Raw genomic sequence first — 22,824 nt, forward strand, 5'->3', positions numbered from 1 at the left:
TTCTGGCCACGGCTGGGGCCCGCCCGGCATGCTCTGCCTATTGCAATACTGTGGTGTAGCCTTATGGTGGGCTTGGAGGTACTTATTTACAGCCTCACCTACTTGTATCTTGCTACAGGTATCCCTAATTACTATCCTGATCTAGTTATATTATCGCTAATAACATGGTGGATATTCTAGAGAAATGTAGTTACAACAGCACGAGAGAGAATAAGTTATCATTTCTTAGTCTTGTAGTTATACATGAATTGCATCCTGTACAACTGTTGTGCTTTTAAACTATATGGATATATGACCAAGTTGAAATTTGTTATAACGACAGAGATGGCATAGCTAACAACCCCTCCCCCCACCCACCGCAACCCTTCCTCTAAATTAATTTCCTTATGAATACATGATTAGGTCTGGAGTTTAGCCATGTCACTGTTGATCCCATTACAAACTGATTTAGTGGAGAGAAGTGTTATAAGAGAACCTCAGTGGGACTTATCACCATAAATTCTCTTGGTTTAGCTTATCATAACACTGCTCCTCATACATGTCAGCCACTTTTTAACACGTTATTTGATTGATGCTAAAGTTAACATGTAATGAATACAAGGACTTTATAGATATGTGAAAAGTAAAGTGGGAGTATTTTAGTCTTTTAATTCTTCATGCTTATCTAGGTTTAAGGCATCCTTCTACCGCAGTCCTCGCTGTATGATTGTGTGTGTGTGTGTGTGTGTGTGTGTGTGTGTGTGTGTGTGTGTGTGTGTGTGTGTGACAACAGTACTGATAATATTTTAGCACTGACTAGACAGCAGTTCTTGAGCGATAGTAAAGTGGACCCGAATAATGAAAGTGGTTTCGGATGATGAGAGTGGATCAGGTAATGAGAGTGGTATCGGATAAACTTTTGATGTAGTTACCATTCTTGCTGTTCCAAGTTCCGCCGTTAGTGTAACATCTAACTGACTACACAGATATCAGGCAAATTCTGGATTACAAGCAACAAAAAAAAAAAAATTCATCCAACCTGGCTGGATGCTCCAGCCAGCCAGATGATCTGTGACTTTTGCAGTTAACAGAACCCTGCATCCTTGTCACTGACATTCTCTTCACGAGAGTTAAAAAAGATGCACAAAAACGCCCCTACAAGAATATCCGATACAGACAAATAATTGAGACATTGTCCAGTGTGATCAGTCTCCTAAAATGATATTATGAGGTTCTATACGCTCACCTGACGCGAAAATATAAGAAAATCGTTTTACACTTCACGTTAGTGAGTCCTGCCTACTGTGGTGGACGTGAAGGCTACTGGGTCTGCCAGAGGTGTAGGTCAGAGTCGGTTGGACTGGACATTTGGGCTATTAGCCTCTCTTATGGCATCACTCTCTCACTGCTGCTGCTGCTGCTGCTCGCCCTAACATGCGAGCTTGCCTGACGCTATATCACCTGGAACTAACAGAAAGGATTTGCATGTGTTGGTATTTGTTCTGTGTGGGAGGCACTTCCTGTGGTGGTGTCGCCTGGAGGTGTGACACTCATGTGTGTATGTGTGTGTGTGTGTGTGTATGTGTGTGTGTGTGTGTGTGTGTGTGTGTGTGTGTGTGTGTGTGTGTGCTACCCCCATGGCGAGAGCATATACCCTTCCTGCATTAATCCATCGATCACCTCGTGGCTCATGTGTGGAATGTTAATATCCAACGACGGAAGGGTAAACAACAATACCACAATCGAGGAGCTACAGCGATACAGTAATACAGCCACTAAGGCGCCTGCCTGCGGGTCGGGGCCTGACGTATCAAGACATTTAGTTAACGTGTAGCTGGTTTAGCTTGGCCCACGGTGGAGGGACAGCTCAGCAGATGTGTCAGGGAGATAATAAAGATAAATCTTGGATAGACATACATGACTGTCCTCTCCCACAGCGGGCTCCTACGGGTGGCAGTGAAACAAGGAAACAAATCAATGTGTCTGGGCAGAAGCAGAGCGAGGCAGGGCAGGGGCGGGGCCTCTGTTAGGGCGTTGTCGGGGTAACGCGTCCCGGCCGTGGGCGTCTCCGGCTTAACCCACGCCCTTGATAATCCCGGCGGTGGGAGGCTCAGATGTAGAGTGAGGGAGTGTGTGTGGGTGCTGCTAGCGAGCCCTTGGGCAACGTTCGTGCGGCATGTGAAGAGGTGGGCGTAGAGGTGTGTGTATATGTGATAGATAGATGAATACATAGATAGGTAGATCAAAATAGAGAAATATATATATATATATATATATATATATATATATATATATATATATATATATATATATATATATATATATATATATATATATATATATATATATATATATATATATATATATATTCAACATCCATATCAATCCATCTATCTATCAATTTTCATCAATCTATCAACTTTTCTATCTATTTAACCACCTATCTATCTACAAGAGAGAGAGAGAGAGAGAGAGAGAGAGAGAGAGAGAGAGAGAGAGAGAGAGAGAGAGAGAGAGAGGGTTGGCCCGGCATCAGCTGAACGTAGGTGTAACATAAACACTCTTGCCACACATCCCTTTGCACAACATCAGACTTTTAATCCGGATTTTCAACCGATAGTTTCTTCTTCTCTCATGAAAAATCTCTTTCTTACGCTGTGTAAAGGACGCTTGAACTATTCAAACAAGCGACATTTCATGCAATTGAATCAAACGGAAAATGTCTGTGAGGAAGCAAATGCACTGATGAGAGTGAGAGAAAAAAAGATAAGACGCCCACAAAAGCAAAGTATTCACTGCCTAACAGTAATCTACAATACACATGGAATAAGATCTATACTTCTTGAGTATAGTGCTAAGTGCTGACAATGTCAGTGTAAAACATGAAAAACACTTAAGACTAAACTGTATAAGGGAATGTAAGAATTCTTAGAACAATAGTCATTTCTCTTCCTGTATTTCTTGCCCTTCACAAGGATATAGTGTCGTCACACACTGTTACAAAACACTACACAAGCGACAAAAACGGGGTCCGAACGCGTAGGAGACGAGTGTCGAGACGTGATTGGCTGATCCTCATGTGAACTGGAGAGAGTTGATACGACGGGGTCGTACTTGTGGAGGAAGACTTGTTAATGATGAATAAAGGTTTACGGGGAAGGATGATGTCAGTAGGAACACAGACACATAACTCCTTCAGTACATCATCAGCAACACATCCAACACTCATCACCGCCACCATCATGTCCAACACCCATCACCATCACCATCACCAGCACCATCACCATCACCAGCACCAGCACCATCACCATCACCATCAGATAATACCAACATCTCCTCAAGCACCACCCTAATGGTATCTACACAGTTACTTCATTATCGTCTCCAACATCATTAACATAACTCTCAGCATCTAGACAATCACAAGCTCCAGCATTACCGCATCTCTATCTTCAACACCATCTACACAACCACATCACTTCCAATCACCATCCAAGCACCAGCATCAACACCACCCTAACGACACCAGCAACACCAGCACCACATCCAGCACAGTTCACCACTACACCACAACTTTAGCACCCCCTCCCCCGCCCTCACCCCAACACGCTTCCTAGCCACCCTTCAACCAGCTTGAGGAGTGGAAGCACAGGTCTCCCCACGCAGCAACACAAGATCAGCTTGTGTCTAGTGTACCGGCACACTCCTCGTCTTCACTGTGGGCAGGTGACCAAGAGGGACAGAAACTTGTACGTGTATTGGAAAGTCTAACACAAGTGCGCTGTTGTCTGCTGGTGGTGGTGGCGAGAGATGACACTTAGATCTTTATCTGTATGTTAGTTTCTTATGGATATTTTTCGATATCATACCCACACACACACACACACACACACACACACACACACACACACACAAACACGCTTTGGTAGCCTTGCGTTACTTCACCTCTTTTTCCCTTTTTCTTTGTCTCTGTTGATCTATGCATCTAAATGTTAAGATACTAACAAGACATTTCTCTACACACAAGGCTGAGCCTGAAGTCCGTGTGTGAGCACCAGAGCAAATGCCACTTTTCAATCGAGGAAAGGAGGTTAATTGGTTGAAGGGGAGTGGGCTGATGAAGTACATGTTGACTAGGAGGATAGTACGATGGATCTTTAGTACGTATGCAAATTTCTCGTATCAGATTATGAATGATTACTCGGAGAGAAGTCATGAAATGTGCGAGCGAGCGTCATGGCACGTCAGAAAGGCAAGGGATGCAAGACAGCCAGAATGCATGCCAATATGGGCCAGTATGCTGACCTAGATGACAGAGGGAAGTTGACAAGTACTGAAGGAATACAAACAGACAACATAAACTGGAGTAAAACGACAGTCACATAATGGTGACAGAACACAGGGAAACTTTAGAGAAAATCAGAGTTATCGAAAATTGTATGGCATCATATGACATCCTGCTCACCCTAATCTTAAGCTCTAATATGATTAGTCGACTGATAACTGTTCTGTAATACCTCTGTTGTGTGCTTTCAGCGAAAGGGCTGCCTACATTTAACAAACTGTTATTTATATATTCATCTCTCTCTATTCTATGACGAAAGATGAGCTTTGAATGTCTTACATTTATTCCCTTTCTGAGCAACTGACAACAGTTACTGGTGTAAAGAACTATCACAACCATCCACAACAATCAACAGTTCAGAACAACACCATACGCTGCCACTACACACCTCAGCATTTGTAAGTAAAGACTACAGAACACTTTCCTAGATACACACCACAACATCTACAAGTATACACTAAACAAAGTCTTCCAATACACATCTTGCAGCACCTAAACCATGGCAACTACAGGTCCACACCTCAAACCACTTGTCAGATAATTACTCTAAAACATTTGTAAGTGTATAAATCATGCCTTTCGGCACGCACCGTGTAAAACCTACCAATACACTCCTCATAAATCCTACCAACACACACATCACAAACTCTACCAACACACACCACACAAACTCCACGCTTCACCACATTTGTTGTTCTGCACAGGACAAGGTCTGTCAGTGTGGTACACGAGTGACCAGCTCCTGTCAGCTTTACTGGTCGGTCGGCCTGGAGAACCGGGAAGCAGACAAGTGGGTGGGTCCCGGTATTACAGCTGGCAAGGTTGTGCGCGTGAGTTACCGGCGGTGTGGGCGTCAGGCTGCCGGTGGCCGCCCTTGGCCAGCAGTCAGGCAGTGGGCGGCCGCTGACCTTACTACGCCAGCTGGCAACAGGGGGGGAGGGGAGGGAATGTGTAGTAAGTAGTGAGTGGGGGCGCTCTGACTGGAGTGGACGTGGGAGGAGAGAGAGAGAGAGAGAGAGAGAGAGAGAGAGAGAGAGAGAGAGAGAGAGAGAGAGAGAGAGAGTCATAGGTACAAACTTAGTGTGTATATATTGGTATGCAGTTATTTATGTAAGCATACATATATATATCTATCTATCTATCTATCCATCTATCTATCTATCCATCTATCTATCTATCTATCTATCTATCTATCTATCTATATATATATAGATATATATATTCCATCTAAGCCTGGTTGACATCATGAACCCTCACCTGAAGCCCGACCCTGTGCTGTAAACCCCCACCTGAAGCCCAACCCGGTGTTTTGAACTCATGCCTGAAGCCCCACCCTGTGTTTTGAAGCGCCACCATGTGCTTTGAACTCACCCCTGCATGAGGCTCCATACACGTATATTGATCAGCCTTAAGGGGAAGATGGTCAGCTGGGTTGGCTGTGGGCTCACGACCGCACAGTGGGTTGGAACCTGCACGTTCCCGTGCGTGAATCTTTGGCAGCGACGCTGACCAGTACACCACGGACATCGACAGCTTTTGATGAAGATTATACACACAGATAACACTCGGATATACCGGAAGAACTTGTTTGTGCCCTGGAAATGGTTCTATATGAAGGTTCTAAGGAGAACAATGTTGAATATTGTGTTGAATATTAGCGCCTCTGTCCTTTCACCACGTTTGTTGTTTTTCTTTAACTCATTCATATGAAATTTCAACATCATCTACATATATCTATTCCTCTGAAGAGCCAAAACCACTAAGAAATCCATTCTACTTTGTCTCTTGTTCACCTACCTCCATCTTTGTATCACACTTCCTTCGCGTAACCTCACTTCCCATTTTATCCACTCTTCCGGGTCAAGATTCTAGTCTTAGACAGTTACGTCTACAGATGTAATAATTCTCGTGTTCTTCTGTTTTATACCGATATTTCATTTCCATACTGTTACCTTGAATAGGACTAAACACATCTGGAAATTCGCTTTTTCATCTCACATGATCATCTCTGAATCACTACCTACTTGCTCAGGAGTCAATACTCCCACAATATTCCAGTAGCCGTTCCACCCACCACTTAACACCTTCTCCAGAAGTTTGAAATTCTAAACATTTTTTCAGCCTTATACTATTCACTTCACGTCTCACGTACTGAATGTGCTCTTTCGTCCAATCACTGTTTCAGTTAGCGTTCTGCTTACGCTTCCTAGATCTATAAACGCTCGTGAACTCATTTAAAAAGTTTCGGCAGTTCCTCCACAGTTTCACGTACTAACACAGTGGGTTCATCTGGAAACAGGATAATCCCAGCGGTCTCCTCCGTCCTCCTCTCACATTTCCTAACCTGCTATATTGCTCTTCCATGTCATCCTTGCGACGCCATGGTTACAGATGGTACACTGCCATGGGAAGGTCAAGGTCCTGCCTTACTTTAACTTCATCCTCAAAGCACACATTCTTCCTTTGCTTGTCCTCGAACAATAAACTCTCTTTAATGGCTTTCCACGGGTGTCCACCAGTATCACACATCCTTTACAAACCTCATATTCCCTTCCTATTATCTTAAATAGATGCATCACCAGAGCCAGTTTTTCCTTCAATTATTATTTCTATGAAGATGATCATCACATCCATGACCCCCAGAACATCACGTGCTTATCTTCCACTTTGCTTCATGTGAGCCACTTAATTCCTCCGGTTGTCACTCGGTTTTCTACCCTGTACTTTAGAAAGTAATGGGTATGTGATTTCCTTGAGCTTATTTGGACGAATACATTTCTAAGTAACTTTGACACCAGTGAAACGCATTTTTGGTTCCACTATGTTTACTTATATCATCATTGTCTTACTCTACTTAACCATAACATTCTCAGTTCCCTGTCAGTCACCTTTATATTTCTTTCATTTTGATACAGGGTCCAATGTAATACATTACTGGAGTTGACGTTGTCATTGATGAATGATGTAAAAAGTGGTCCAAGTATAGAGACGGGTCTGGGGAGTTCATATCCAAGTCTTCCCTGATGATACGAGTTGCTAAGTAGTGCATAGTATATTCTGGTAAGATTATCATTGAAGATTAAAATAATCTGTGGGTAGATAAGTGTTTCTCGAGCTTACAGATCAGAAAAAGAAAGTTATTAGTCTGTGATCAAGGACGATGGAAGTAGTTGCTAGACCTCCCTTATAGAAGCACTGTCTTGTTCCTGTCAGTCACTAATCTTTACATCTCAAGCAGAGCTACGATACCCTTCGTCACACAGTCTTCCTCAGTTTATCTTGGGGTTTCATCAGTTACTTATCTTTACGTCTTTTATTTCTTCAACACAGTAACAAGATGCTGAGTTTCATTACCCAGTCGTAGATGTTTCGTGAAAGGTTTTCCTAAATACACCGAATTTGAGGTATATGGTGTGTTCTAAACCCAAATCAAGGAGGAGGAAAAAGCAAGTGTCATGTCATCATACGATTTCAGCTAGTGGCATAATTCAGACGTCCGTGTAAAGTGCAATAGAACTGTATGACGTTAAGAATTATTTGGCGCAACTTCTTTTTTAGATTTCGAGTGTTTTGTGTGTGAAGGAGTTGTATGACAATGTGAGGGTGAGTGTAGCTGTGTGGTGGTGTGGGTGTGTGCGTGATGTGGGTGTGTGGTGGTGTGGGTGTGTGGTGGTGTGGGTGTGTGGTGGTGTGGGTGTGTGGTGGTGTGGGTGTGTGGTGGTGTGGCTGTGTGGTAGTGTGGCTGTGTGGTGGTGTGGCTGTGTGGTGGTGTGGCTGTGTGGTGGTGTGGGTGTGTGGTGGTGTGGCTGTGTGGTGGTGTGGGTGTGTGGTGGTGTGGCTGTGTGGTGGTGTGGCTGTGTGGTGGTGTGGCTGTGTGGTGGTGTGGCTGTGTGCGTGATGGTGTGAGTAAATGTGTAGTGAGGCGAATGACGTTTCCAGCGTTTGCACTTATAGGGCGGGAACCTCTGACCGATCTTTTTCAAATTTGGCACCAAGTTCATCCCTCCGAGACATGCCTTGGAGGGTGGCGTGGCGTGCGCTCGGCTCGAGAACATATATGTTGACGGTGGGTCCTCGCACGCTCGCAGCTTTCATGCATATTCAACACGCTCTGTACACGCTAAGGTGCAGACGTGTGCTTTAAATGCACGCACTTTTCACTGAGACGAGTGGGCTCGACTCTACTGTTATCACGAACATCATAATGAGTAAAGCGGAATCAGGACACAACTGAAAATATAACCCAGTGAGATTGTTCATCCAGACAGTATGTTGTTATGCAGTTTATATTTTCTCTTGATCTGGTTAGCTTCCTAAAGCATACAAAGAACGCGAAGTCAAGACTACATTTCACCAGATGTCTAACCCCATGTACGTCAGTGCTGTCGTAGAAACGCGTCATCATAACAGATCTCCAGAAATCATATTTGTGGCACTTCACTGCACCATGTAGGCCACTACACTACATTTGTATACTGCTGTTCTGTGTACGGTGGGCTTATAATACCTCGCAAATTACTCACTAGACAACATATCAACATGTCATTTACGTTTATGTAACTGGAAGATCCAAGTTGTGTTATTTATAGGAAACTTCAGTTGATCTTGCCGAAAATGTAGAATCGCTGTGATAGCCTGAACTACTGTACAATCACTGGAACACCACGGTCCACTCATGTACACCTCTAACAATCACTATTTAGATTTAGATAATTGCACATCTATAATCTTCACAAGATTGGAAAACTATGTAGACAATCTTCATACCTCTTATCTATTTGTATGCTTTCTTGCTTGCTTGTTCCCTGGTGTCAATCATCATACCATAGAACATTCTCAACTTTGGTTATTTCATGATAATTGGTACTACATAAGACCTTTCAGATGATATGCTTTAGACATTATATTTTCATATCAAAGGAAACGCTATTGGTCAGTTCAATTAACTTCATTTCGTAGTTTATTGTTATATGTTGATATGTTTCAGTATTAGTTCTATTTCCACATTCTTGAGGTATCATGAAAGTCTTATCATTGTTTACGATGTCTATTTCGAATGAGAATGAAGGATAGAAAGCAAGAACCACCACATCATGCACATGGGTAATGCACACACAAGAATATCATCACTTGAACTTGCATCATTGTGTATCATAATCCAAGATGATCATGACATTTTGATTAGAGAGAGAGAGAGAGAGAGAGAGAGAGAGAGAGAGAGAGAGAGAGAGAGAGAGAGAGAGAGAGAGAGAGAGAGAGAGAGAGAGAGAGAGAGAGACGGTTTGAGCCGTTGTACACAGCCCGCGACCCTCACCGGCAGTGTGACATATATGAACTAGTGGTGGAGCGTGGCAGGCGAGTGTGGGCGGCCGGGCTGGCGTGGGGGCTCTTACTACAGCAGACGCCCATCAGCTGATGCAGGTGGGCGACTGATAGTGTGGGCGGAACCACAGCATCTGCCGACGTCGACAGCCTAGCAGACGCCCAAGCACAGGTACTCGAGGATAAGGTTATTTGGTTCAGACACGCGAGCATACCTTTATGGTAGTGTACTGCACACTACTCCGGGGCTGGAAACTGTTGCGTAGATCTTCTTATATCTTCAGTTATCAAGATAAAGATGATTTATCTGATAACCGATCTTGGAATGCGCCATGAAGATACAGTATCTAATGTTTTCATTTTAAGTATTATCCACAGGATTGATATTGGTATCACACACAACATCATTATGGAACAATATTCTAGGACAAGCCAGATCAGACAACTTCAGATGATGTGCAGATGAAGCTGGAATATGTGTGTGTGTGTGTGTGTGTGTGTGTGTGTGTGTGTGTGTGTGTGTGTGTGAGGTGTGGGGGCCGAGCGTCTGTTCGTCCAACAGGCCACGCCCACCCTCCCACAGACGAAGGTCTAGCCACAAGATCTCACCTCAAGATGAAACCTGACAGTGAGTATCCTGATGGTCCTCACACTCTTGGCTTTAATGTCTCTGGAGAGGTTCAACAAACTGCGGTTTACCTTCTGCAGACGATCATCCCAAATCATTAGTTCTCGACCTGAATTTCTTAATTATTTTCTAATGCTTTTGGAAAACGGACGCCTTGCGTTTTACGCAACCTGGATAAAGTTGTATCAGGTAGACATAAGGATCTGCGATACTGATCTAATGACCAAGAGTCGAGTTGTGTTACGACACGCTGAAGACGGCAGGCACCTGGATAAGGATTCCAACCCCATTGGCGTCCGGCAGTGCCACATAAAAGGCCTTCAGTGAGACAGGAATCTGTATTTATGTAAGAATGACCCAGTTATTTTGATAGTGAGAAAGCTATTCAATCCTGTCCGTCCTATCCACGTTCCATATCCGTCCACACGCAACGACAGACGATTTAACTTGCCAGGTGCCGGCCATTTAACTTGTCAGGTGCCGGCCATTTAACTTGCCAGGTGCCGGCCATTTAGATATTTTTGCTCGAGATTTACAGGCGCATACCAGCGTGCTTGATTGTAAGGAGGAAAATATATGTAGAATGTACCGATCACTGTAATTAGAGGAGAAGTTTTTCTACTAGTTTATTGATGCACTCATTCTGGGGACATGGACGGGCTATCATCAAAACTCTCGATGCTGCACAAGAACTTGGAGTGTTCAGCTTGGTCCTGTGGCCGTCCTGTGGCCGTCCTGTGGCCGTCCTGTCAGTTAAAACTCAAATTTTTTGAGGTGTGGACGGTGTCACACCGTCTGTCCGGGCGTGGTGAAGGCTTTCCTTCCCATTTCTGGGCGTGAGCCATGTCATAATATTATTTTTAGCGTGGGCGATGTCAAGGTGGAAGAGTGTGGGTGTGGGCGGTGTAAGCACTGAGGCATGTGGGCGTGGGCGGTGTCAGGGCTGTGTGGGCGTGGAGGAATTGTACCCAGGTGTGCGTCAAGTGGAGTTAATATTCGTGTGAGTATACGCTAGAGTGTATCCACCTCGCACCTCCCCCTCCCCCACCACACACAAATACGCACGTACACGCTACTCCACATGAACATGGTGTGTGTGTGTGTGTGTGTGTGTGTGTGTGTGTGTGTGTGTGTGTGTGTGTGCCACACATGTCTGGGTGAGATATATGGTAGTCAGGTGTCTCACAGGTCAAACATGATGATGGGTAATCATATTGCTATTACACAGGTGTGGGCCTGACGATGGGTGGCTGTATGGGTGAAGCGGGAGTTATTTGATTTTCGAATTGATGGTGGGCGGTCGTGTGGGTGCTGCTCAGGCGTGGGTGTGATGGTGGGCGGCCTTGGGTGTTTTTCTTAAATTTCGGCGTGAAGGTGGATGGCCATGTGGGTATCACTGAAGGCGTGGGTGTCCTGGTGGGCGGCTCCGTGGGTATTACTTAAGTGTGGGCGCGAGGGACGTTCATGTAGGTGAGACTAGTATGTAGTAATGTGCACCAGTCACTACCCACCTCTCCAGTATGTCTTACAGTCGCTCCGTCGCAGATTCTCTCCATCACCAGATCACTAAATCATCAAATCTGTGAGTCATTAGATCAACGTAGCACCAACTTGCTGCATCAACCAGTTATCATGTAACTTAATAACTGCATCAGTCCCTTATTATCTGCAAATCACTGCATGACCTAGCCACTGGTCATCAAAGCACTGCCTTATTCGGTTACTGTGTCACAGAATGACTGCATCACCAAATTATTGTGTTATCAAACCATTGCATCAGCTGATCACTGGCATGCATTCAAACCCGTAGTACCGACTGACCCCACATACGACCACATTTCTGGATAGTTTAAAATCATTTCAGAGCAGATATATGTATTCAGATCATACCTGAAATTACTTGCAGACAGGATATGGCTTTTAAAAAGGCTATATCTCTAGCAATGTAACATACAGTAAGTAACTGTATCATGATAATTTCTGTCTATCATGAGGAGGATGAGCAGCTGTTCAGGAGAGTGCGTGTGCATCGTACTCAGCTGACGTCACAGGGGCATGGTCCGCTACTCTGGTCTGATCGCTATCGTGCCTCCTGCAAGTGATCGCCAGTAAAAAACACTAGGGCTCCAAATTTGGTGGTGTTAGTGGGCGTCGAGTGTTCTGGATTAGTGGGATATTTATGTAAATGAATGTCGTTGGAGAAATTATCATTCCACAATAAACACTATCCTTCTGTGGCCTTCCAAGGAGACGAGCTGTCTCACAGACCGACTCTCAGGGTAGCAAAAGTCACCGCAATTGCTTTCTGCCTTGTATGTGTTGTCTCTTTGCTTTCATATCTTTGGGTTATCAATTTATTTCTCGAGCCACTCATCTGTTAAGCCCTTGCTATTGTCGGCTTATCTTCATACTCATGTTTGTTATGAACTACTTACCTCTTGACAGTATACATATCTATCACATCTATCCATTCCTCTACGTGTTCAGTAACTTATAGCTGGTGGTGGCTATCCTCTCAACTCGTTTGACCTCTCCAACACACCTGTCCCCATCATCCTGGCCAGCTGATGGTAGACCACGCCAGCCAGGTGCCTCAGGCTTGTGAGGGGCGGGGGATCTGGGGCTCCTGAAGCAGAGGTGGGATTAAGGGAGCAGGTTACTGATGGTGATGTTCTGGGGAGAAGAGATGTCTGACTGGTGATGAGGAGTTAGCAAGAGTATGTGACTGGTGATAAGGTGCTGGCAAGAGGAAGTGACTGGTGATGAGGTGCTGAAGAGATGAGGTGACCGGTGACGAGGTGTTGGCGATGGGAGGTGACGTAGAAGCTGATGGGTTGCTCCGCAGGGAGCGAGGCCTGATTGAGAGAGATAAGGTGACAGCAACGCCTCCGTAGAGACGACTTCATCTACTCCATCTTGCTCTCGTCACAGCTTTCTGTAGTCAGGCGAGGTTACTGATATTTGCACTCATCACTGCATAGATAAAGGATCACTGAATATGGTACTGTACCTGTTCATTGTCATTATTGGTGGAAATTAGGAGCAAAAACTCTAGCTTGAAGCTCCATAAAAAAAAAAAAACGCGTGAATACAAAAGGAGCAAAGGCTTTAATTCGTGACACGGTACAAAGATATGCAACAAGGAATAGCTCAACTCTCCTGCATTCTTACACCAGAAGTGGTCGGTTAAGTAGTGGCAGTTCGCATAATTGAACTAGAGAACTTTTGTAGAATATACAGATTTTGTCTCCATTTTTGTTACAAATAAAGTGATCGTGATGATGAATAGCCAACTGAAAACCAAATTACCTGGCGACTGATCATTTGCTCTGCCTTAAGCAGTCTGGTATCCCTGGAGCAAGTCTACCTCTGAGCTGCGACGAATGATTCCTTCGCCAGACGAAGTTCAGGGACGTCGCCTCACTTGCTGGTGTTGGCGCCTCTGACATAACTGGGCACACATGACACTGCTGAACAAAGCCTTCTTTGGATACACTGAAACCTGATAACGCTTATCAAAAACTATTTACAGATCTTTAAATGTCCAGCGAAGGTTAATGGATATACCTTCAGTCAATATGCCATCAAAGCTGACGTCCTGGGTATCGTGGCTGGACCACCAGAATATTTTTCGAACATGTACTTCTTGTAATCCTAGATGCGTGGAATGCAGATGAATGCTTTCTAAACTTTACTTGAAACGAAGGTGGCAGCCCTAACTTATTTCTTATAAGTAAGCTATTCTCCCTGTTTATTTGTGTCGAAGAAAACAGACTGCACACCAACTCTTTTAACAAGAGAAAAACAAGAGAATAAAAGATAAACACATAACTGAAGATTATCTCCCATGGACAAGGACTGTATGAAGCCAACCTTCCCACTATCAAATCCTGAGGTGAGTTGCTGCCTACCAATCACCCATCAACATCCTAAGCACTCACTTCGACGAGAGGCTCTTGGGCAGCCTTCGCCTCAGACACGTGGAGGTCAAGTGTGTCTGAGAACTTGCCTGTCTGCGTCTGGCTGCGCAACACCGAGGGTTGCACTGCTGCATGTGACTCATACTCGCCCAACATGCGGTGTTTACCTTTGATCTGGTCATCTTTCCTTCGTTATTCTTATGATCAATAAGAATGTAATTCTCAAGTTAGAAGTTGTATATAGAGCAAGAAGTCGTTGTTATGCTCAACGTCGCAGCCTCGGCCTTGAGCGAGTAATGGTTTCTTCTACAGAGGGCCAAACTTCATTGAACGATCATGTTTACGTGAAGCACAGAAGGCATAACTTTGCTCCTGTAGCAGTTTCATAAGCAGATGAATATTTGGGGAAACTGACAGTGGTGGAGTCTGACACAGCAAGCGTAGCATACATGTGTATACAACAGTCTCCGACGAATCTTGCCAAATTAATCATTTTGATCTCTTTTTCATCATCATTATCATCATGGTGATTCACTCTCTGAAAGTCTGAATTACCTGTGGATATCCAGTTAATCTCGCCAACTTTGTCAAGGAATATGCATTATTATTGTTTTTATTTCTGACAGAGATTAGATCAGACCACAGACCCATCGGACACGAGAGACCTCGACATTTACTATTGTGTGAGCCAGTTTCTGCCAGTGTCCTGACTGATTAGCACAATATAATCGTCGCATGTCATACTTCATCAATGTAGCTGTGGCATCCAGCGGCATGTGTAGTGCATGATGTTTATGGCTTTATGTGGTTACGCCGACTCTGCAACTGTGACTTGATCCTGATCTGAATCACAAAGCCAAGTTTCTGGATTAATCCAAAAACAACGCACCTACGGATGAATGGCCGGGCTGCTGGAACCTGAGGGAATATTCACAGGTCGCACATTCATACCAGCACATTCATTCATGCTGGAGCCACTGTTTCTGATACGGTAATTACTACCTTATGATATGAAATCTACATTACGGCCAGACCTCCGCCTCTAGCATGTCCTTTGTAGGTAGTCACCTCCCAGCTGGTAATACCTTTTTATGTTCAGAGCTTCCCAGGGCAACTATGTTTTGTTCCTAGTTCAACCATCTGGATGGGATCTACATTGTTTTTCTTTTCACAGGAAGTGGAATTGTACGTCCTGGGGCTTGAGGTGCTGATCAACATTGTTTTTATATTCCAGGAAGGGCCGCCGGGCGGGATAGCTAATGTTACGTTTCCTGGACGCAGTAATTGCCTGTGATAAAGTGAGGTGTTCTCAACAAAGATGGAGAAGAGGCACATTTGCCTCTAGTTCAAATCATGCCATCGCAGTGCATGTTATAGTCTCGGCTCACACTTACAAATATACTGTTCAATTCAAAATTTTTGAAAGTTTATAACTTGTCGATGTATAGGGTTGGTCCGACCCTACAAGAATACACCACACTGGGCATGATTACTACTGCTTCAGACACCATCACATGGAGAATGTTTAAGGTACTAGTATTAGGATCTCATGACAAACTATCGCTGATCTATCATTAGAGCAGAAAATTCTGGGCTTTGCATACGTCTTGTAAATTAAGATAAATTGGTCTACTGGATTCAAGATTAAAATGGGTATCAAGCTTGAGAGTAAAGTATTTGCAAATAATGAAGAGTCAAATCTTCCATTAAAGACATCAAATCTAGCAAGCTTTCAATGAGAAAAATATATATTCAATTTATCCATCTTTTGCTGCTATGTCTGCCAAGATCTAAACTTATTTAATGATCCACTGGGCGTATGTACCTCGTAAAGCAACACTGCTTATGACTTAACAGGATACAACCTTCAAAAGCACCATCAGTTCATCATTCTCAGCATAGCTGTACTCACATCGCAAAAGATGGACATGTCTGAATTCTTCACCCTCCTTCCGTCCTCTGTAAGGCTAGGGCAAGGCGTGCCTGGGGTGCTATGAGCGTGGATGGCCTTCAACTGTGCAAATCTCGCAGAGCAACTTAATTAGGTTGTCCTGATTAAGATGCAGAATCATGTGAATGTGATGGTACTCGGGTCTGTACTTCCGCAGGGGTTTCAAAGCAGAGAGGATTCCAGTTTCATTGCCAATCCAATTTGATAGGTATCTTTTCTCGTACTTGATCACCCTTTCCTGCATTAGCGATGTAGCGCCAGGGGACACACGAAGAATGGTCGCTTCCACTCACATGCATTCTCTAGCATTCACGTGTAATGTACCGAAACCACAACTCCCAATCCACGACCAGGCCCCACAGACTTTTCTATAGTTTACCCTGGATGCTTCACGTACCCTAGTTCAGTCTATTGACAGCAAGTCGACCTCAGTATACCACATCATTTTACTTCCCTCTATCCTGTGAAAATCTACCCTCCTCCGCAGAGCCTTATCTATAGTCCAAGTATTGCCGTTTAGTATTGCCGGGATTACTATATCTTCAAACATACTCACATCTACCTTCCCAGATAATGATTACCTTCTCAACACATTCTACAGCGCCCCTAGAACCTTCGCTCCCTCACCCACCTTATGACTCACTTCCGCTTCTATAGTTCCATTCGCTACCATGTCCAATTCTAGGTATCTAAAACACTTCGCTTCCTCCAACTTTTTTTCTGCTTAAACTCACAACCCAACTGACTTGTCTCTCAACCCTGATAAACTTTATAAATCTTGCTTTTATTCACATTTACTTTTAACTTTCTCCTTTCAAACACTTTTCCAAACTCAACCACTTAATAGAGATCATCTCCTACTAGTGAGGTGATGTAGACCAAAGTCGGTACCAGCGGGTCTTGCAAGTCGAACACATATATTCTGCAGGCGTGGGACAATAAAACTTCACGACCACATGATCTTCCTGGAAGAACAAAGTGTTTTTAGTGACTGGAAAGACATGACTGACGGAAACCCGTTTTCTCAATTTCATTTTTGTGTTATTGTACAACAAAAACAACAACAACAACAAAAACTACTACTACCACTACTATCATTAGTAGTAAGAAGTCTGGTACTCCAGTATCCTGTCTTGATCCCTCCTCCTCGCAATGTATTCCTGGCAGATGCGGCACAAGTGAACCTGGGTCCCTGAGGCATCGCCACTCCGGGTGTTGAGAATCACCTGACTCGCGCAGATGCGGGAAGGGTTAGTCGGGTCAGAGGTCAAGGGGCGTCTACAGGATGGCGACGCCCTCGTTCCAGTTGGTGGGGCTCTGATGGATTAAAATTAGAGGCTTTTAGAAGGACTCTTATATATCGTTGAAGCGCGGATGTTCAAGGCAGCCACTCAGGACGACCATTGAGATCAAGATCTGTAAAGGAGTTGAAGTGACCCGAATTAGGTATAAAGTGGGATTTATGGTGTGAAGTTGGTGCTGCTGCGCCTGGCATAGTGTGGCCTGGCGTACCTTACTTACCGTCTCCTGCGCTTGGTGTAGCATATAGCCTGGTGTACCCTACGTACCATCTCCTACGGTAGGTGTAGCGTAGCATGGTGTACCATGCTTATGGTTTCTTGCTTATAAATGCATTATCATTCTCACTTTCTTAAGTTTTGTTTATCAATACATCGTTGTTTTTAACGTCCAAACTAATTTTGATAATCGTTCCTTAGAACCACAAGTTCTACAGACATCTAGATCTATGTATACCTAAGTTAAGACCAACTGAGAAACGTATGAAAATATCTCTGCGAAAATAACTACGAAAACAATTAATTTCTTGAACACTGCCTTCACAGTGAGACCATATGGACATATCCTGGATGTTACCAGCAATTATAAGAGTATGTGCTACAGTTGCCGTCATTCGTCCATATTGGTAGTAAAGGAGACCCATAGCGTTCATAATTCTTCTGTTGACCTCAGCTAGATCCACCAACACAACACAGGGGAAGGGATGAGGTTAACAAGAGCTAGGGAGTGGAAAATGGGTGTGTAGTGCCCCCCAGCATCAGCAGCTCCGTGTGCGAGACAGCTACCGTGTTGCTGGAGTCATCGGGGAGCCAGGTGGCAAGGTAACCTCCATGAGAGCAGATTACACGGTTTACTGTCGCCGTGGGTACAGAAGGTATGACCAGGGCAGCTGGGGACAAACCAACCAAGAGGCCAGCGTCGCCTCGACCTCGCAGGTGTGATGCCACTCAGGTAAACCGGTTTGCTGGAACGAATTGGAATGGCTGGCATTCTAAGGCAGAGATTCAGCACTGAGAAAATATATAAATTACGAAATCAATGAAACCGCTATTGATAATCATAAAATTCAAGTGTCTCGTGGAAACTGTTAATGGAACAGTGAGAAACATGAGAATAAACCAGTTAGCTTGACCCTGGCGACCCTGGTGCGAGCATTGGCTCCGCACCTTGCTTGCTCCCTTTCCAGATACCTGCGGTTGCAATATTATGTTTGCATCGGGCAGGTCCATCTTTATTAAGGATATAATCATCTAATTTCAAAAGTGCTAACCACAATTCAAGTTGGAACATGAACTAATGGTTAAGATAATACAGAGATAAAAGGGACGACTGGAGACATCAACTACCAGACAAGGATCGACTGAAACACAGATGGAGGTCACAAGGGTCAGGCTATGTGGGCGGCGCAGGTGGCCCCACGCCCAGGACCTCCCCGGCCAGCAAGGAGAGGGCGAGGACGAGGGAGAGGGGCAGTGGGGGGTGGGCGGTGTTAGAGAGAACTCAGGTGGAGGAGATTACCAGGGGAAGGTGAGGGACTGTGTAAGGTGGGAGGAGGTTATTGGGAGGTGAAGGAGTTGTGTAAGGTGAAGGGGATTACTTGGGGGAAGAGACGCCTGTGTAAGGATGTTACTGGGGAAGGTGAGGGGCTGTGCAAGATGGGAGGTGTAGGTTCTGAGAAAGAAGAAGATAGGGTGTTGCTGGAAACAGGTGGAGGGGTCAAGTTCTGTTTTCTTCGGTCATTGGAAGGATCGCTGTGGCGAGACTGCTGATGTGGGACATTGAATGAATAGTATCAGGATAAAGTGATGACTTTATCCGCCGTAGCTAAGAAGAGACTGAGTGATGAGCAGTAAAGAAGATAAGGTGAGGGTTTAGAAAGATCCCACTACCATGTATAGTAAGGATAAGAAGATCGACAGTGAGTAAGCGACTTCTACACGAACTTTACCAGCAGAAGTTTAATTCCAGAATGAGTAATCAGTAAGATGAACTAATTTGCATATTGTAACCCTTACAAGAATTCTGCTAGCCGGAAGTGATGGGACCTTACCTCATGAGTATGGAGGCGGCCACCATGTGGGCGCTGTTTCATTAGTGTACTCGTAGGCGTTAGGATCGTAGGCAAAGTAGACGCCGGATCTCCATAAGTTAGTGGTTATACTTTACACTCTTACAGTACTTAGAATGGTGGTCCTTCCTCATAAGGAAGTGCTGAGTCCTCATTATTTGATCAATGATAGTTCCTCGCCACGCTAAAAGAACGATGCAATGATGTAGTTCTATTGTGTGGAAACTGATATGAACTCTAAATACACTACTAAATTGTTAAAACGGGTCGTTTGTCTCATTTCTACTAATCAAAGGACAAGGAAGGGTTGGCCGCCGCACCTCTGGTTGCAAGAGAGGGTTACCTGCCCCATTATGCTAGTGAGAAGGGCATAAGCTGACCATCCTAAGGGTCAGGGGTCACCAGCAAACACCCATGATAATAGTCACTGTGAGTGGTCCTCTCCATGACCCGCAAGGGGCGGAGAGCCAGCCGGGTGGCGAGTCTGCACCATACCAGGCAGAGTATGGTGCAGTACTCGCTGGGTGCTGAGCCTGCACCATCCCCTGCCTGGCATGGTGCAGTACTCGCTGGGTGCTGAGCCTGCACCATCCCCTGCCTGGCATGGTGCAGTACTCGCAGGGTGCTGAGCCTGCACCATCCCCTGCCTGGCATGGTGCAGTACTCGCCAGGCTGTAAGGCTGCACCATCCCCTGCCTGGTATGGTGCAGTTCTCATGAGGTGGTGAGGCTGGCTGGGGTAGAGGTCCTTGCCTGGTATGGTGCAGGACTTGCCTACAGATAAGCTTATCTAAGAAGATGATTTTAAGAGGGAAGATATCTTAAAAGAGTTATTAGAAAGAACTTAATGTTTCAAACATTTCGTGGAGCCATGGAGTATTTCACTTTACGATGTTAAGCAAAAGTATCATAGAAGTTGAGAGCATAGAATCGCCTTAATTTTCTTTACGTCATTTAAGGATGACTGATAAAACAAGGTATCTGTTACTGTGCCAGCAGCCTTAGGAATAAGTTTCAGTCAGCTAACTATTGTCATAGCGATCTGCAATTTGACTTATCTGGCAAAATAGCTGTTCATACACAGATGCCAGCTGGCGACATACTAGACATAGAAGAATAACAGCCGACTGTATATACTGGTATGTAACTAATACATAACACGATGTTTACAATTTCGTATATATTCAGAAATGGGAAATATACTGGGACACAGTTGTGGTACACAGTTGTGGTAACACATTTGTGGTACACATTTGTGGTACACAATGAATTTTACCGGTAAAAGGCTGATAGGAAAGCCCAGGACTCAATGGTGTATTACGTCACAATGGTTTATTATACCATGTTATTGCTGATTACAACCATGAGATCAGGACAATGGGTCTGTAATTCCCGCCTCTAGGGCACAGTGTGACACCTCTACCTTCAATGAGGACCTTCCTGCTTATGTCAGAGTCAGTGGGACGGGGACAGAGGACCTCCTTGACTTCCCCAAGGCGATAACTATTATTTATAATGTTGTTTTTCTGGATCTGAAGGTGAGTCAGCAACCTTCACTTTCAAGGTTGGTGATATTTTCGTGACAGCGTTGCATATCAGAAGGCGGTCTTTCATATTCCTTCTCAACTTTCTTATATTCACCCCATATTTTGTCTTCCGGTACATTTCAATACTTTTCTTACCCAGATTCATTCTTTCATATTCATGTACTCTACCTCTTAACTCTACATTTGAAGGCAATGTTCACCTCTCTAGCCAGCTATTCTCGCCTTTTCTATTGTTAACTTGTCCACCTGAAAATGAGGCTAATCCCTTGTTGGGAGAGTTACACTGGCTGACGGCTGGGTTCTCTGTGACCCGGACATCTCCTGTGGAATGAGCTCAGCTGCTTGAAAAGGAAATTATTGGAGGTCCTCGAACCTATACTCAGAAATAGATCCTGTACCACTCATCCATTAAAGTGGCATCGCATCAAAGCCCAAGATCCGCCTTGGAACATTAAACACTGGTTTCGTATTTAGTTTATCACCGCTGGAATAACAGGGCCGGTCTCATGAGCCTCTCCTGGCTACTGCAGACAACACTTGATATACAAGCGAATCATTCGTCCACCTGCGGCTCCCCCTGCGAAATGTGCCGCTGGGGTTGTAGGTTATCTGTTATTTTTCACAAGAAGAACCTTGCTCTCGTATCGTAGGCATTTAGACGGTGATCCTTTTAGTCTCATTACCTGTAAGAGGTAAGTCACAAGAGTGTAGGCTGTGCTTCCCAGTTTGTGAGCACTAAGTTTGGTGGCTCACTTATAGTCTGCGTAGATCCCTGGGTGACAGAAAGGACACGAGTACCTTATACACAAGACGACAAGGAAATTTTGAATGAATATGTCAGTCTTGTAGCCCAGGTTCAGTGACCAATGTCTTATGACAAGAGCTGGCCCGATGCTCACACTTCTCATCTTCAACTTCACTATTATCTCGCCTGCCATATGTTCTGCATGGCAATACACAGACTTCTTGAATGCCGCTTAACACGTAATTTTTCTTCATTCATCAGAACTCTCAATGCTCAGTTTATATTCATTTAATCTTTCTCATGCATTGCGCTGCCTTTTCCTTCAGGTCTCAATACCATGTTTGCGATATTTCACTCCCGAATATTCTCATTCATCCAAAACCTGTAGTTCTATTCGTGTTCACCTTCAGCTTCTTGCTCGTACATACTTCATAATAGGGGCCCGCTTGGTCTTCATGCTGTTTAGCTGACAAAAGAGCATCATCTGCATAAAGAAACTGCAGCAACCTCAATATAATTTCTTCATGATTACATATTATACGACAGTCACCTGAGTTCGCTCTCATCTCACGTAATGCCTAGGTATAAAAACATTAAATAACTATGGTGACATAACACAACCTTGACACACCCACATATAACTCAGACCACTCCCTCATGCCACCACGTATTCTCACACATGAACTTCTTCCGATATAAAAGCTCTAAACAGCAGTTAGAAGTCTTCCATATACACTACATAACATCAAGATTTCCCAGAGAACTTTCCTATGCCTTTCTATAAAGCTATAAATGTCGGATACACTTTCTTTCTTTTATCTAAAGCTTCCTCTACTACTTGTCTAGTGGCAACTATTTTGTTTTCACATCCTCCTCCATTTTACACTCACCTTATTCTTCACCATAAAGAAACTCATGATGCCTTTTAACATGATTAGTAACTATCTTGCCATACAGCATACCACACTTACTAGAGAGACTTAGTTCTCTGTTATTCTTGCAGTCGCTCTCCACTCCATCT

The sequence above is a fragment of the Panulirus ornatus genome, chromosome 14 (assembly GCF_036320965.1).
Source record: "Panulirus ornatus isolate Po-2019 chromosome 14, ASM3632096v1, whole genome shotgun sequence".
Classification (NCBI taxonomy): domain Eukaryota; kingdom Metazoa; phylum Arthropoda; class Malacostraca; order Decapoda; family Palinuridae; genus Panulirus; species Panulirus ornatus.